We start from the raw sequence: 16450 nt of genomic DNA on the forward strand, positions 1-16450 counted from the left end.
CCTCACATTTGTCCGGATTAAACTCCATCTGCCATCTCTCTGCCCAAGTCTCCAAACAATCTAAATCCTGCTGTATCCTCTGACAGTCCTCATCGCTATCCGCAATTCCACCAACCTTTGTGTCGTCTGCAAACTTACTGATCAGACCAGTTACATTTTCCTCCAAATCATTTATATATACTACAAACAGCAAAGGTCCCAGCACTGATCCCTGCGGAACACCACTGGTCACAGCCCTCCAATTAGAAAAGCATCCTTCCATTGCTACTCTCTGCCTTCTATGAACTAGCCAGTTCTGTATCCACCTTGCCAGCTCACCCCTGATCCCGTGTGACTTCAATCTTAGTGTGATCTTCGATTAGGATAGATGATCGGCACAACATCGTGGGCTGAAGCGCCTGTACTGTGCTGTACTGTTCTATGCTCTATGGCTATATTGTGCATTCTCAAGAGGTTAATTAATAACCCTATAATAAATTATTATTATTCCAGTTGATGTTAGAACTGGACACGAATATTCCAGAATGAAACCCTGGCTAAAAATAACCTTTACTGTTTTAATATAAGACATGGAGGAACAAAATTATCGGCCCACTAACTAGTTTTAACAACAAGAAAAAAAACATGATTAAACATGAAAAGTTGGATTATTTTACAATACACCTTTACTCCCCCATTAGCTGAACAAATACGCATATATTTAAACCCTCACATGGATTACAAATTACATCTTAAACTACAATAATCCCAGTAACACATAAGTCATTTTCAAGCGTACAAGATGAATGTGGTCAAATACACTCTCCGCTCTGAACCCAAGTTAGTGTCTGTGGCTTTCTCCTTATAATCCCTCCAGATGAGTGTTTCCAAACTCCACTCCCAAAAACAGGTTTTCAAATCTTCTCTCATGATTATGCTTTCCTTTTAGCGGTTTGCATTCCAAAATCCAGCCCAAGTTATACAAATGGCACTTTTAATCAAAGTCACTTTTAACAGCGAATCCAGTCCAGGATTTTACACCAACCCCTTTAGGATTTCTTTGCCTTGACTGTTGTGAAAACTGCTCACAATTACTTTCACTCTCGGCTCACAGACTGTATTAAAAGACATCAAGGGCAGCACGGTGGCACAGAGGTTAGCACTGCTGCCTCATGACTCTGTGGACCCGGGTTCGATCCTGGCCCCGGGTCACTCTCTGTGTGGGGTTTGCGCTCAATGTCTGCATGGGTCTCAGCTCCACAACCCAAAGATGTCCAGGGTAGGTGGATTGACCACGCTAAATTACCCCTTAATTGGAAATTTAAAGAAAAATATATCACAAGTTTTATCTACCTCTGAAGTCTGCTGTCCCACTTTAAATCTAATTACTGCGAGTCTCTTTAACTCAGATCACTTTGCTTATTTTTCATTGAATTCCTCTGAACAATATCTTGGTCTCTGTACCTCAATATCTTGGAGCGGCAGGGTGGCATAGTGGTGAGCACTGCTGCCTCACAGCGCCAGGGACCCAGGTTCGACTCCAGACGGGGAGAGTCGACAAGCCAAAGATGATTCAAGTGAACCGGACGACACAGATTACATACTACATCGCTACCACAAGCATAAAAACAAGAGTCCAAATCAGGCAACAAAGTGATTTGACCACTTCTTGGTTCCTTCAGCACAGGGACACTGGCAGCATTCACAAGAACATGCCACCATCGCCATCACCACTTCACCAACAAAACAAGAAAGCCACTCGACCATATTAATTCATGAACTTTGGACTCATACATATTATTTGGTATTGTATAATCATCACTGTCATCATGACTTGTACATGTCATCACTTATCTACCTATTTTGTTCAATTTTCTTTAACACTGTACAGAAAATATGTAACATGAAAAAAGAGGGGATGTGGTAATCTGCATCACTGTAAATACACAAGGGGTTAATGTAGATACACTGGGACTGAATAAACACTAGAGAGAGCACCAGAGATATCATGACACACTGACATTCAGCCAATAGGTCAGTAAGATAGGACACGACCAATGGGCAGTCAAGACACACCCAGAGGTGACACTACCACAAGGGGACTACCCATATAAAAGCACAGGGCACACATGCTCTTTCCCTTTTCCACAGGCGACACTCAGAGAGACAGGGGCAGATCAGGAAGCATCACACCCACCGCATGGATTAGAGCAGACTGGTTAGTTAGATTGAGTTACCAGTAAGATCAGCAGGAGAGTCGAACTCAAATAGGAGAATTGTTAACTGTTCAATAAATGTGTTAAACCTATCTCCAAGTCTGAACCTTCCTTTGTCAGAGTATACATCAAGGAAGCAGCTTATGCTACATGAAGAAGCAGAACACAACAGGGTGATTGGCTGTGTGGAGTTTGCACATTCTCCCCAGTCTGTGCAGGTGCTCCGGTTTCCTCCCACAATCCAAAGTTGTGCAGGTTAGGTGGATTGGCCATTCTAAATTGTTCTTCAGTGTCCAAAGATGTGCAGATTAAGTGTGGTTACAGGGATGGGGCTGGGGAGTGGGCCCAGGTTAGGGTGTTCTTTCCGGTGGGTGGTGCAGACTCGATAGGTCACATGGCCTCCTTCTGCAATGTACGTATTCTATGGTTCTGTAGTTCTTTAAAAAAAAATAATGAATTTAGAGTACCCAATTATTTTTTTCCAATTAAGGGGCAATTTAGCGTGGCCAATCCACCTAACCTGCACATAGAACATAGAACAGTACAGCACAGAACAGGCCCTTCGGCCCTCGATGTTGTGCCGAGCATTGTCTGAAACCAAAATCAAGCTATCCTACTCCCTGTCATTCTGGTGTGCTCCATGTGCCTATCCAATAACCGCTTAAAAGTTCCTAAAGTGTCCGACTCCACTATCACAGCAGGCAAGTCCATTCCACACCCTAACCACTCTCCGAGTAAAGAACTTACCTCGGACATCCCTCCTATATCTCCCACCCTGAACCTTATAGTTATGCCCCCTTGTAACCATAAGACCGTAAGACATAGGAGCGGAAGTAAGGCCATTCGGCCCATCGAGTCCACTCCACCATTCAATCATGGCTGATTTCAACTCAATTTACCCGCTCTCTCTCCATAGCCCTTAATTCCTCGAGAAATCAAGAATTTATCAACTTCTGTCTTAAAGACACTCAACGTCCCGGCCTCCACCGCCCTCTGTGGCAATGAATTCCACAGACCCACCACTCTCTGGCTGAAGAAATTTCTCCTCATCTCTGTTCTAAAGTGACTCCCTTTTATTCTAAGGCTGTGCCCCCGGGTCCTCGTCTCCCCTGCTGATGGAAACAACTTCCCTACGTTCACCCTATCTAAGCCATTCATTATCTTGTAAGTTTCTATTAGATCTCCCCTCAACCCCCTAAACTCCAATGAATATAATCACAGGATCCTCAGACGTTCATTGTATGTTAGGCCTACCATTCCTGGGATCATCCGTGTGAATCTCCGCTGGACCCGCTCCAGTGCCAGTATGTCCTTCCTGAGGTGTGGGGCCCAAAATTGCTCACAGTATTCTAAATGGGGCCTAATTAATGCTTTATAAAGCTTCAGAAGTACATCTCTGCTTTTATATTCCAAGCCTCTTGAGATAAATGACAACATTGCATTTGCTTTCTTAATTACGGACTCAACCTGCAAGTTTACCTTGAGAGAATCCTGGACTAGGACTCCCAAGTCCCTTTGCACTTCAGCATTATGAATTTTGTCACCGTTTAGAAAATAGTCCATGCCTCCATTCTTTTTTCCAAAGTGCAAGACCTCGCATTTGCCCACGTTGAATTTCATCAGCCATTTCTTGGACCACTCTCCTAAACTGTCTAAATCTTTCTGCAGCCTCCCCACCTCCTCCATTCTACCTGCCCCTCCACCTATCTTTGTATCATCGGCAAACTTAGCCAGAATGCCCCCAGTCCCGTCATCTGGATCGTTAATATATAAAGAGAACAGCTGTGGCCCCAACACTGAACCCTGCGGGACACCACTCGTCACCGGTTGCCATTCCGAAAAATAACCTTTTATCCCAACTCTCTGCCTTCTGCCTGACAGCCAATCGTCAATCCATGTTAGTACCTTGCCTCGAATACCATGGGCCCTAATTTTACTCAGCAGTCTCCCGTGAGGCACCTTATCAAAGGCCTTTTGGAAGTCAAGATAGATAACATCCATTGGCTCTCCTTGGTCTAACCTATTTGTTATCTCTTCAAAGAACTCTAACAGGTTTGTCAGGCACGACCTCCCCTTACTAAATCCATGCTGACTTGTCCTAATCCGACCCTGCACTTCCAAGAATTTAGAAATCTCATCCTTAACAATGGATTCGAGAACCTTGCCAACAACCGAGGTTAGGCTAATTGGCCTATAATTTTCCATCTTTTTCCTTGTTCCCTTCTTGAACAGGGGGGTTACAACAGCAATTTTCCAATCCTCTGGGACTTTCCCTGACTCCAGTGACTTTTGAAAGATCATAACTAACGCCTCCACTATTTCTTCAGCTATCTCCTTTAGAACTCTAGGATGTAGCCCATCTGGGCCCAGAGATTTATCAATTTTTAGACCTCTTAGTTTCTCTAGCACTTTCTCCTTTGTGATGGCTACCATATCCAACTCTGCCCCCTGACTCTCCTGAATTGTTGGGATATTACTCATGTCTTCTACTGTGAAGACTGACGCAAAGTACTTATTTAGTTCCTCAGCTATTTCCTTGTCTCCCAACACTAGATTACCAGCGTCATTTTGGTGCGGCCCAATGTCTACTTTTGCCTCCCGTTTGTTTTTAATGTATTTAAAGAAACTTTGACTATCATTCCTAATGTTACTCGCTAGCCTACCTTCATATTTGATCCTCTCTTTCCTTATTTCTCTCTTTGTTATCCTCTGTTTGTTTTTGTAGCCTTCCCAATCTTCTGACTTCCCACTACTCTTTGCCACATTATAGGCTTTCTCTTTTGCTTTGATGCATTCCCTAACTTCCTTTGTCAGCCATGGCTGCCTAATCCCCCCTCTGATAAACTTTCTTTTCTTTGGGATGAACCTCTGTACTGTGTCCTCAATTACTCCCAGAAACTCCTGCCATTGCTGTCCTACTGTCTTTCTCACTAGGATTTGCTCCTAGTCGCTTTTCGTCAGTTCTTCCCTCATGCCCCTGTAGTTACCTTTATTTAACTGTAACATCTTTACATCTGATTCTACCTTCTTTCTTTCAAATTGCAGATTGAATTCTACCATATTATGATCACTGCCTCCTAAGTGTTCCCTTACTTTAAGATCTTTAATCAAGTCTGGCTCATTACATAACACTAAGTCCAGAATGGCCTGTTCCCTCGTAACAGCTACATCCACCCGAGGAAATAGTCTCTGAACATCCACTCTATCTATCCCCCTCATTATCTTATAAACCTCTATTAAGTCGCCTCTCATCCTCCTCCGCTCACATCTTTGGGTTGTGGGGGTGAAACCCACACAGACAAGGGGAGAATGTGCAAACTCCACACAGACATTGACCCAGGGCTGAGATCGAATCCGGGTCCTCAGCGCCGTAGGCAGCAGTTCTAACCACCTTGCCACCGTGCCGCACATGTTCTCTTAACTCCAGTTGTCTTAAACACTCTTTCTGTCCCAATTTCCTGGATATCTGGATTCTATCTTATTCGTTTGAAATTTTGCAATTCACTTGTTCTGACCAGCTTCTCCTAACAGAGTTGAATGCTGTTCACTCCTCAGCAAGCTGGCAATGCTCTGGCTTCCAGTTCAAACTAAGAACAAAGGAAGGTGACCGACCGCCTGTTGCTAAGCAATGCCCCTGCTACTGCATTTCATTTTTCATGCCACAGAAATACAGTTAGAAGTTAACCAAACCCCATACATACAAACACCTTTGTCCAGCATGAATCTAACTACAGATTCTACCCTCCACACAAATATTAAATTAAACCCACTCAGAATCATGGGCGGGATTCTCCGCGAACCGGCGGGGCGGGCAACTCCGGCACGAAGGAGTGGCGTGAACCACTCCGGCGTCGGGCCGCCCCGAAGGTGCCACACCTTATTCCGCACCTTCAGGGGCTAGGCCGGTGCCGGTATGGTTTGCGGCGCGCTGGCCGGCGCGGAAGGGGCTTGGCATCACGCCAACCTGCGCCGAAGGGCCTCCGCTGGCCGGCGCGAGTTGGCGCATGCGCAGGAGCGCCAGCTTGTGCTGACATCATCCCAGCGCATGAGCAGGGGTGTTCTTCTCCGTACCGGCCATCACGGACCGTTACACCGGCTGACACGGAGGAATAAAGTGCCCCCACGGCACAGGCCCGCCCACAGATCGGTGAGATCCAATCACGGGCCAGGCCACCGTGGGGGCACCTCCTGGGGCCAGGTCCTCCCTCGCCCCCCCCCCCCCCCTCCCCCGTGGACCCCGGAGGCCGCCCACGGAGCCAGGTCCCTCCAGTAAGTACCTGTTGTAATTTACACCAGTGGGACCGGCCATAAACAGGCGGCCACTCGGCCCATCGCGGGCCGGAGAATCGCCAGGGGGGCCGCTGCCAGCGGCCGCCGACCGGTGCGGCGCGATTCCCACCCTTGCCAAATCCCCGGCGCCGGAGAATTCGGCAGCCGGCGGGGGCGGGATTCACGCCGCCCCCCGCCGATTCTCCAACCCAGCTGGGGGTCAGAGAATCCCGCCCCATATCTTATTTCTAATGTATACAAACATAAATTCCTTAAAACTACCTTTGTTTTCCTAATAAAAAGGAGCTCTAAGGAATAGTCATTGCGACATGATAAAATCCTATATTGAGTTTGAGATGATTTATTTAAGTCTTAAGTTAGTGTCTTAAATGTGATCAAATCAAAATAATAGGTTTGAGTGGTGGGTAGGCTAATTTATATCGTAAAATTAGATTTTAAAATATGATGGTGGATCAGGAATAAGAAAAGTTTAAAGAATTAATTAATAATTTGCAAATATTATATATTTCTTTAAGGGTTAAAAACCCCGTGACTAACAAGAGAAGCTAAATATATTATAAAGTATAATTTGCGAGAAAGAGTAGTAAGCCTGAAGATCAGGAGGATTTTAGAATTCAGCACAAATTATAAATTTGTAATGGGGCTAAGACATCACATGATATTTTTATGAAATAAGTTTATATATGGTGGAGAGTATGATGCACTGGGGTACATTACTGAATGGGATGACATTGGATTGGAAATGGCAAACATTCAAATAATGCATGGATGAACTGCGACAATTGTTCATTCCTGTCTGGCGCAAAAATAAAATGGGAACGGTGACCAAACCATAGCTTACAAGGGAAATTAGAGATAGTATTAGATCCAAGGAAGAGGCATACAAATTGGCAGAAAAAAAACAGCAGACCTGAGGATTAGAAGCAGTTTAGAATTCAACAAAGGAGGACAAAGGGATTAATTAAGGGTAAAATAGAAGAGGAGAGTAAGCCTGCGGGGAACACAAAATCTTCTGTAAAGCTTCTGAAGTTATGTGAAGAGAAAACGATTGGTGAAGACAAATGTAAGTCCCTGATAGTCAGAATCAAGGAAATTTGTAATGGGCAACAAAGAAATGGCTGACCAACTAAATACATACTTTGGTTCTGTCTTCACAAAGGAGGACACAAACAATGTATTAGAAGTGGTTGGGGAACACCGTGTTTATTCAGAGAGAGAAACTGAAGGAAATCAATAATAGTAGGGAAATGGTGTTGGGGAAAATTGATAGGATTGAAGGCCAATAAACCCCCAGGGCCAGATAATCTACATCCAAGTGTACTTGATCCAAGTGGCCCTAGAAATAATGGATGCTTGTTTCCCCTCCTGCTAGATTCTATGGACTCTGGAACAGTTCCTACAGATTAGAGGGTAGCTAAAGTAACCTCACTATTTACAAAGTGTGGTCGACAGAAAACAGGGAATTATAGACCAGTCAACCTGATGTCAGGAGTAGAGAAAATGCTACAGTCCATTACAAAAGATTTAGTAACAGAGCACTTGGAAAACAGTGGCAGGATCGGACAGAGTCAGCATGGATGTACAAAAGGGAAATCATGCATGAAAATCGACTATAATTCTTCGAGGATCAACTAATAGAGTTGAAGGGGGGGCAGTGACTCCAGAAGGCTTTCAACAAGGTCCCACATAAGAGATTAGCGTGTAAAATTAAAGTGCATGGGATTGGGGGTCGTGTACTGAGATGGATAGAAAACTGGTTGGGAGACAGGACACAAAGATTAGGAATAAACTGATCTTTTTCCAAGTGGAAAGCAGTGACTAGTGGGGTACCACAGGATTCAGTCCTAGGACCCCAGCTATTCACAATGTATACTAAGGATTTAGATGAGGGAACTAAACGTAATATCTCCACTTTTGCAGATGACACAAAGCTGGATGGGAGAGTGAGCTGTGAGGAGGATACAGAGATTCTACAGTATTATTTGGCCAAGTTGAGTGAGTGGGCAAATGCATGGCCGATGCAGTATAATGTAGATAAATATGAGATTATCCACTTTGGAAGCAAAAACAGGAAAGTAGCTTATCATCTGAATGGTTATAGATTGAAATAGGGGAATGTGCAACAAGACCTGGGTGTCCTGTTCCACCAGTTGCTGAAAGTAAGCATGCAGGTACAGCAGGCGGTGAAAAAGGAAAATGGTATGTTCGCCTACGTAGCGAGAGAAGCAGGGATGTCTTGCTGCAGTTATATAGGGCCCTGGTGAGACCACACCTGCAATATTGTATGCAGTTTTAGTCTTCTTGGTGGCACGGTGGTGGAGTGGCTTGAGGTTTCCAAAAAGGAGCAGAATATATAATTGAAAATTATGAATTTAGAGGGCTATGGAGACAGGGCTGGGGAATGGGGCTAGCTCGGCAGCTCTTTCGGGAGCCAGTGCAAACACGATGGGCCGAATATCCTCCTTCTGTGATGTAAAATTCTATAATTCTAGGTAGGAACGCTACTCAATGGAATTTTATTAGGGCCTGTTTCTGTGCTGTATTGTTCTTTGTTCTTTATACAGCACTGAGTGCTGAGGGTTTTGGCCAAGGGTGGTATTATGACCGGTACAGGCTTGGAGGGGGGCTCTACTGTTCTTTGTTCACTCCTGTCCTGGGTCACTGTCTGTGTGGAGTTTGCACATTCTCCCTCTGTCTGCGTGGGTCTCATCCCCACAACCCAAAGATGTGCAGGTTAGGTGGATTGGTCATGTTAAATTTCCCCTTAATTCGAAAAAAATAATAATTGGGTACTCTAAATTATTTTAAAAGTTTTAGTCTCCTTATCTGTGTGGTGTTGGGTGTTCTGACACACAGATGAGCCAACACAGTTGTATATGGTACAACGCTTCTTTATTTAAACTCACTATTTACAGTTTGGTCTTTGCACTCTGCACGTGGGGGGCTCCCTGCTTTTGTTGATTCAACAGCTCTTTCTTGTTCCCTTCTCCCCAGACCAACTGACCACCAGGTGTCGTGCTCGTGCTTTTTATGTGGTTGGTGTTCTTGTCTGTGATTGGTTGTGGTGTTGTGTACTCTGATTTGCCTGTTAGTGTGTCCATCATGATGTATGTGTTTGAATATCATGACATCCCCCCTTTTTACAAAGATATGTGCCTACGTGGTAATAAATATGATCGTGACGTGAGTGCATCTAAGAGTGTGTGTGTGTCGTGTGCAGCATGTGCCTATGACGGAACTATGTACATGGGGCGATGTCGGGTGCGTCACATGAATCAAGTTGTACCATAACATAACAGAAATGCGAACGAGAGAAGAAGAAGAAAAAAAACTTGAACAGTTGTCCAGTCAGACGACATCTGGAACGATAAACAACAACAGGTTATCATGTAAAATCGTGGAACTTGTTAAACATATGAACGGTATTATAAGTCCAGTCTAATGGGTTTGCGACGAATTCGGGTTGACCGCCTCAAGGGTGGATCAAGAACCACCGGCTGCTGTGCAGGCATGGCCATGGGTGGCGATGGAAAGGGCGTGATGTGCGGCAGCTCCACAAAGTCATCCTCGGAAGCCTGTTGAGGATCTGGCGTGCTGTGTGGCTGTGAGCGTGGAAGTCGGCGAAGGGCGCGCCGATTGCGGCGACGCACGGAACCATCCGGCATGCGAACCAGGAACGAGCGGGGAGCCACTTGTCGGAGGACTTCGGCCGGTGCTGACCAGCCACCATACGGTTGATGGACGCGTACTTTGTCTCCGGAGGACAGGGGGGGCAGGTCCGTCACTCATGTGTCGTACCGACCTTTCTGGCGATCACGCTGCAGTTGCATGTTCCGAAGAACCGCCTCATGGTCTGTTGTCGGTGCCAGGACGGAAGGTACCGTCGTCCTGAGGGAGCGACCCATTAGTAGCTGCGCTGGCGAGAGGCCCATGGATAACGGGGCCGATCGATAGGCCAACAAGGCAAGGTTAAAGTCCGATCCGGCATCAGCCGCCTTGCACAGGAGCCGCTTTGCGATGTGGACACCCTTTTCAGCCTTCCCGTTCGATTGTGGATGCAGAGGGCTGGATGTCACATGAGTGAAACCATATGCTGCGGCAAAGGACGACCATTCACGGCTGGCAAAACAAGGTCCATTGTCTGACATGACAGTCCTTGGAATGCCATGGCGAGCAAACGTTTCCTTGCAGGCCCCAATGACTGCGGACGACGTCAGATCATAGAGAGGCATGACTTCCGGGTAGTTTGAGAAGTAGTCTATAATAACAATGTAATCTCTGCCGAGCGCGTGAAATAGGTCAACACCCACCTTCGCCCAGGGGGACGTCACCATCTCGTGTGGTAGAAGTGTTTCCGGAGGTTGCGCCGGCTGAAACCTCTGACAGGTTGTGCAGTTGAGCACCATGTTGGCTATGTCTTCATTAATACCCGGCCAATATACCGCCTCCCGGGCCCTTCGTCTGCATTTTTCGACGCCCAAGTGGCCTTCGTGTAGTTGATGAAGAATCATCTGGCGCACGCTGTGTGGAATGACGATTCTGTGCGATTTCATAAGGACCCCGTCTATATTGGTGAGATCATCCCGCACATTATAAAACTGGGGGCACTGCCCTTTTAGCCACCCTTCCGTCATGTGGCGCATCACTCGCTGCAGAAGGGGGTCAGTCGCCGTCTCTGCGCGTATGTGGGCCAGACTAGGATCATCAGCTGGCAGATTTGCTGCTGTCAGAGTCACGTGTGCCTCAATTTGGCGCACGAACCCCTCTGCATCTGGTGGTGTGCTCACTGCTCGGGAAAGAGTGTCCGCCACGATGAGTTCGTTCCCCGGAGTGTAGATCAGTTCAAAATCATACCTCCTGAGTTTAAGTAAGATGCGCTGGAGGCGAGGAGTCATGTCGTTCAGGTCTTTGTTAATGATGTTGACCAGGGGGCGGTGGTCAGTTTCGACCGTGAATCGTGGCAGGCCATACACATAGTCGTGGAACTTGTCCATTCCAGTTAACAAGCCCAGGCATTCTTTTTCGATTTGCGCGTAGCGCTGTTCGGTAGGGGTCATGGCTCGTGAGGCATACGCAACCGGGGCCCATGATGACGTGCTGTCTTTTTGCAGGAGTACCGCTCCAATACCAGATTGGCTGGCGTCTGTTGATATCTTTGTAGGGCGAGTCGTGTCAAAGAAGGCCAGCACTGGTGCCGTGACCAGTTTGTGCTTGAGCTCCTCCCATTCCCGCTGATGCGATTGGTGCCAGTTGAATTCCGTCGATTTTTTTACAAGATGGCGCATATTTGTTGTATGAGAAGCCAGGTTGGGAATGAACTTCCCAAGGAAGTTGACCATGCCCAGGAATCTTAAGACAGCCTTCTTGTCAGCCGGTCGTGGCATGGCTGTGATGGCGCTAACCTTGTCTGCATCGGGACGGACCCCGGACCTTGAGATGTGGTCCCCGAGGAATTTCAGCTCCGTCTGGCCGAAAGCACACTTCGCACGGTTGAGACGCAGGCCATTTTGTCGGATGCGGGTAAAGACACGTCGTAGACGATGCATGTGTTCCTGCGGAGTGGTGGACCAAATGATGATATCGTCCACATATACACGTACCCCTTCGATGCCTTCCATCATCTGCTGCATAATGCGGTGGAATACTTCAGATGCCGAAATGATGCCGAATGGCATCCGGTTGTAGCAGAATCTGCCAAAAGGGGTGTTGAATGTGCATAGTCTCCGGCTGGCCGGGTCCAGTTGGATCTGCCAGAATCCTTTGGACGCATCCAATTTAGTGAATATCTTGGCTCGCGCCATCTCGCTGGTGAGGTCTTCTCGTTTCGGGATGGGATAGTGTTCCCGCATGATGTTGTTGTTCAGATCTTTTGGATCTATACATATACGGAGCTCGCCAGAGGGCTTCTTTACACAGACCATGGAGCTGACCCATGGCGTGGGCTCCGTGACCTTGGATAGGACCCCTTGGTCCTGAAGAATCTGCAGTTGTGCCTTGAGGCGGTCTTTGAGAGGCGCAGGAACCCTGCAAGGTGCGTGAACGACAGGGATGGCGTCCGGTCTGAGTCGAATTTTGTACGTGTGTGGCAATGTCCCCATGCCTTCAAAAACCTCCTGGTTGTGAGCGAGGAGGGAATGGAGATTTGCGTGGAACTCAGCATCCGGGAAGTCGGATATCTCATCTGGAGAGAGAGACATAATACGCTGTACCAGGTGAAGGACCTTACACGCTTGTGCGCCCAGTAACGAGTCCTTTGATGAGCCAACAACTTCGAAGGGGAGTGTGGCCGTGTACCTCTTGTGAGTCACCTGTAGCTGGCAAGATCCTATGGACGGGATAACGTTCCCGTTATAGTCAACCATCTTAAGCCGGGATGGTGTGATGGGTGGTTTGACCTTCATGGCCTGGACTGCAGAGTAAGCAATCAGGTTGGCGGATGCGCCGGTGTCCAGACGGAAGGCGACGCGCGATCGGTTGACCGTCAGGGTGGCACACCACTCATCGGCTGGATTGATGGCATTGACCTTGTTGACATCAATGACGGAGACTCGGAATGCATCCTGGTCATCTGCATCACTTAACTGGAAGTCTTGATGCGTGGGCTGGACGGTCCTGACTCGTGTGCGAGGTTGTCGAGGATGCGCCGGATCCATGGGTTGAGGCGCACGACAGCGGGCTGCGTAGTGGCCCATCATGGCACATCTGTGGCACTGTCGGTTTTTTGCAGGACATTGCCCTTTTAAGTGTAGACCTCCACAATTGCTGCACGTCATGACGTCACGCGTTCGTTGCGCCACTGCGCATGCGCAGTGCGATCTTGCGGTGGGCGCGCCTGCGCAGTGCGTCCCTCGTTGTGGCCGTTATTTTTGGCGCGCACCTGCGCGGGAGACCGCGAAAAGCGCGAGAAGCGGCCGCTGTCGTCCGGGCCGTGGGTCGGGAAGTGATTGACGGCCTGGATGCGTTCGACGTCGTGGGTGGCCTGGCTTGCCGATTCGACGGCTGGGGACCCCCTCCGTGCCAGCTCGGACGCCTGAAATCGGGCAAAACGGCAGGTAGCATTTTCGTGGAGGACACAGGCTTCCACAGCAGACGCTAAGGTGAGGCTTTTCATTTTAAGAAGCTGCTGGCGTAGGCCACTAGAGGCAACGCCAAAAACAATCTGGTCCCTGATCATGGACTCTGTAGTGGTGCCGTAACCGCAGGACTGCGCTAGAATCCGGAGGTGCGTCAAAAAGGGTTGAAAAAGCTCCTCCTTACCTTGCAGGCGTTGCTGAAAGATGTATCTTTCAAAACTTTCATTTACTTCAACTTGAAAGTGCTGGTCCAGTTTGAGGATGACCGTGTCATATTTGGCCTGGTTTTCGCCTTCTTCGAACACCAGTGAGTTAAAAACATCGGTTGCGTGCGGGCCTGCGTAGAAGAGGAGCATTGCAATCTTCGAGTCATCCGAGACATTCTGTTTTTCGGTGGCACGGATGTACAGGTCAAATCGCTGCCTGTAGAGCTTCCAGTTGGTGCCTAGGTTCCCCGTGACTTGCATCGGCTGCGGTTTGCCGGTGTGGTCCATGTCCAGAATGGCAGGTTGGTAGGCAGGTATCGATCCACTCCTGTACCATGTGGTGTTGGGTGTTCTGACACACAGATGAGCCAACACAGTTGTATATGGTACAACGCTTCTTTATTTAAACTCACTATTTACAGTTTGGTCTTTGCACTCTGCACGTGGGGGGCTCCCTGCTTGTGGTGTTTCAACAGCTCTTTCTTGTTCCCTTCTCCCCAGACCAACTGACCACCAGGTGTCGTGCTCGTGCTTTTTATGTGGTTGGTGTTCTTGTCTGTGATTGGTTGTGGTGTTGTGTACTCTGATTTGCCTGTTAGTGTGTCCATCATGATGTATGTGTTTGAATATCATGACAATCTGAAGAAGGATATTCTTTCTATGGAGGGAGTGCAGTAAAGGTTTGCCAGACTGATTCCTGGGATGGTAGGACTGACGTATGAGGAGAGATTGAGTCGTCTAGGATTATATTCGCTCAAATTTAGAAGAATGAGGGGGGATCTCATAGAAACATATAACATTCTAATAGGATTAGACAGGGTAGATGCAGGAAGGACGTTCCCGATGGTGGAGAAGTACAGAACCAGGGGTTAAGTCTGAGGTAGATCATTAAAGACTGAGATGAGGAGAAATTTCTTTACCCAGAGAGTGGTGAGTCTATGGAATCCTCTACCACTGAAAATAACTGACACCAAAACATTGTCTGAATTCAAGAAGGAGTTACATATAGCTCTTGGGGATAAGGGATCAAAGGATATGGAGGGAAAATGGGAACAGGATGATCACCATTGACCATAAAGAATGCTGGAGCAGGCTTGAATGGCCAAATGGCCTCTACCTGCTCCTGTTTTCTATGTTTCTATATCATCATTCCTAATTCCTAAAATTTTAAAACTGGTCAATGACTATGTCTGGCTGTAACATTTGAATAATAGGAGCTAATCTGGTAGTACAAATAAATTTGCACATGATCACCCCAGAAGACATACTAATTGCGCTTGTGGACGACAGACCAAATTCAAAGGGAATTATACACAGCCAACTTAATAAGCCTTGCTAGCAGAGTCTTCTTGTCTGTTAGGACAAAGAGCCCTGCAACTTTCCTTTCAAATTCTTAATGGTTGGAACATTAACAATCTTAGGAACCCAGACAAAGGAATATACACCCTTTGTCAAAGCAGAAGTGGAAGTCATGTAACATGACCCTCCTCACCCCCCAGCTAGGCGAACCAGTTATACTGTCTTGCTGTACTGAAAATCAGTCTGCCATCATCCATCTATCAAGCAGTAACACAGAAACGGGGCTCTGTCCAGGAATACCTTTCCCCCATCTTCACTGTTTCTCCTGGAATATATGACTTTCTGCACTATCACCTGCAAGGCTAACTCATGTCTGCCTGCCAATCTCATTGTGGAAGTCATCTGCATTGGTAAAGTGAATTATCCAGCACCAGTTTTCAACCTGCCAACATCTGTGAAGGAATACACCATTGGATTTGATTCTGGACTCTTGGTCTACGTGAAAAAATAATTCTTTATTCTCTGGTCTTTGCCCTGTAAATCTTTTCTTCTCTATTCCTTGTTTATTGTATGAATGCACAGGGGACTACATGGCGATGCCCCCTCCTCTGTTTTGAGTGTGTGCAAATGAACAAACCCTCTGAGGGTCACCCTATCTTAAGTTTGCAATGACATTATTAATGGAAATTGAATCACACCAACACTGAGGGATTAGGAAATGTACAATCACTTATAAAGGGGAAATTAAAATCAAAGCCCCTTTATGTCCACAGATGCGTGGCGAGAGGAGAAAAGAGGGCTGTTTAAATTAAACACTCTCCTGTATGTAACAAATTGTTAAAGAAAGAGAAAATAAAATATGAAAGTAAGCTAGCAAAGGATATATAAGCAGATTATAAAAGCATTCACAGTATGTAAAATGAAGAGATTAGCGAAAGGATGGGTTCCTTAGAGACAGAAACAGGGAAAATTATAATGCGGAGAAATGACATTGCAGAAAAATTAAATTTATACTTCGTATCTGTCTTCACAGTGGAAAGAATATTCAGGAAGTAGGGGAAAACCAAGAACCCAGTGAGAATGAAGAATTCAGGGCAATTAATATTACTAAAGAAATAGTACTGGAGAAATTAATGTTCCTAAAAGCCAACAAATCCCCAGGGCCTGATTGCCTTCAGACAAGAGTTTTAAACAAGGTCTCCACAGAGTTACTAGATGCATTGACTTTGATTTTCCAGAATTTTCTGGAGTCTGGAATAATCCTCATGGATTGGAGGGCAGCAAACATAGCCCCAGTACTCAAGAAAGTGGGGAGAGAAAATTATGGAACTATAGGCAGCTAGCCTAACATCAGTAGTAGACATTTTGGAACCTGTTATTGGAGGCA

The 16450-nt window shown here is 46.7% G+C and overlaps 1 long non-coding RNA gene across 1 annotated transcript in view; it reads left to right on the forward strand.

Moving 5' to 3' along the window:
- Window positions 1–16450, forward strand: part of LOC140425974 (uncharacterized) — a 115424-nt gene that overhangs the window by 79852 nt on the left and 19122 nt on the right. The window lies entirely within an intron of this gene.

Source organism: Scyliorhinus torazame, chromosome 1 (assembly GCF_047496885.1).
Source record: "Scyliorhinus torazame isolate Kashiwa2021f chromosome 1, sScyTor2.1, whole genome shotgun sequence".
In the NCBI taxonomy this organism is placed as follows: domain Eukaryota; kingdom Metazoa; phylum Chordata; class Chondrichthyes; order Carcharhiniformes; family Scyliorhinidae; genus Scyliorhinus; species Scyliorhinus torazame.